The sequence below is a fragment of the Mytilus californianus genome, unplaced genomic scaffold, assembly GCF_021869535.1.
Source record: "Mytilus californianus isolate M0D057914Y unplaced genomic scaffold, xbMytCali1.0.p SCAF_2, whole genome shotgun sequence".
In the NCBI taxonomy this organism is placed as follows: domain Eukaryota; kingdom Metazoa; phylum Mollusca; class Bivalvia; order Mytilida; family Mytilidae; genus Mytilus; species Mytilus californianus.
Genome location: NW_026262668.1, coordinates 52,527,168 through 52,529,405, shown reverse-complemented (window position 1 = coordinate 52,529,405; position 2,238 = coordinate 52,527,168).

Genomic DNA, 2,238 nt, shown 5'->3' with positions numbered 1-2,238 from the left:
TAAACATATCTGAATAATTCCTCCTTTGTACAAATTTAATCAATTTTTCTTCTGCAATTTTCAGTTCCTCTCACGTCAAGATTTTACTAGTCTTAACTGAAATTTTCTTAATTCGTGAAATGAATCGATCAGCCCATGCAGTCACTCGTATAAATTTGTAATACGATGAGAAATTGTTGGACTGTATTCCATACGGTGCTTCAATCTGCATATCTTTAATTTCTTTGGTACAGAGCAATGCACTACTTTCTGTTGTTTTCTTTCCTACTTTCAACTCACATTTATATTCTTCTTTAGCTAATAAATCTTCACAGGTGATTATTTTCCACTGATGAATGTCGTTCAAAAGCCACTCGGGACCGTGTCACCACAGACTATTGTCACAGAGCTGTCTAGTCGATGTTCCTCTTGTTGCAACGTCTGCTGGGTTTTCTTTGGTGGAAACATACAAGAATTTAACATCTTTATGATTTTTGAGTTCCGAAATTCGATTTTTCACAAATACACCAAGGTCCTTTTTTGTCGAAATCCACGTTAAAACACACTGAGAGTCTGTCCAAAGATATATCGTTTCAATGGGTACATTTAATTCAACTTTAACGAATGCTAAACACCTGACACCTATCAAAACATCCATCAATTCTAGCATCGGAATAGTTATGCCTTTTACTGGAGCTAACCTTGATTTTGAAAATATTAAATCACACTTATTAAATTTCGAACTAAATTGATGCAAATATATAACAGTCGCATACGCACTCCAAGAGGCATAAAATAATCACAAAAGCCTATATTGAACTCTATCTTCCACAGTCATAAAACCAATACTTCTGGAAATTTGGCATTCGGACACCTTTTGTAGTTCTGTTTGAAAAGAACCCCATTTTAATGAGTCTGTTCCTTGTAATTCTTCATCACAACGTAAGTGTTTCTTCCATAAATCCTGAAGAAATATTTTACCACTTATAAGAATAGGAGAAAATAATCCTAGCGGATCGAACACTTCTGATATTTCCTTTAATGTCTTCCGTTTTGTTATGTTTCCTGAGTTGATAGAGGACTGAGAATGTTTCACAGATATGGTATCATTTTCAATATTCCACAGATGTCCAAGAACTTTGGTTTGATTTACTTTTGGCTTGTCTTCAGGTAGAAGGAAATCATTCACTGACTGGCTGTTCGAAAGCCATTCCCGTAGATTCATTGAAGCATCCTTAACTATTTGTTTTGATTCTGAGTAATGTGTCAAAGCATCTGTTACGGTATTTGCACCAGTAATGAGATTATCCACGTAAATGTTATTCCTAATTTGCTCTGCTGTAGGCGTATTATACTTGTTAAGATGACTTTCCCTGGTAGCTGCAAGAAGGAATGGACTAGATATAACACCAAAGGGCACACGGCAAAAACAAAATTCCTGAATTATTTCATTATTTAATGAAAAATTCTCACTATCTTTTAACCATAAAAATCTTGTTACATCTCGATCGCTGTTTTGAAGCCCGACTTGAAGAAATGCCTTCTCAATATCTGCAACTAGAGCTATTCTGTGAAGCCTGAATCTTATCAATATACCACAGAGATTACAAAGCATAACGGGACCACGATGTAGACACTCATTTAAGCTGTTGACATCCTTGTTCATCTTAGCAAAAGCATCATACACTATTCTCAACTTAGTTGTCAATTTTTGTGGAGTTATAACTGCGAGGTGTGGAATAAAATGTGTTCTTCCATCAACTTTCTTCTCGTCTACCAATTCGATTATACCTTTCTTTAACTGATCTCGGATAACTGAATTATATTGAGTCATCAACTCTAGTTTATTTCGCATTCGCGCAACACACGACTTCAATCGACCCATGGCAAGTTCTCTATCACTGGTAGTTCATAATTTTCTTCTTTCCATGGCCATTTAACAAAATACCTCATATTTTCAAATTGCAAGGTTGCTTTGAACGTTTCTAAGGCCTTTGAATCACCATTATTTTCAATGTGTTCAATAATTCCTATCGAATCTAAATTCCAAAGGTCTGTAATGTCTGGTATTACAGAAACTGAAGAATCAGTTGTATTATGGATTGTCATCGTCATAACACCTGTATTTGAAAGTATCAACAATCCAGATTCAGTTTTTTCATCATCCATTTTCTGCGATCTTCCTGTCAATATCCATCCCAATTTTGAAGCCAACAAGTATAATCCAGGTTGTATTTCTATTCTCTGAGACCATATCAA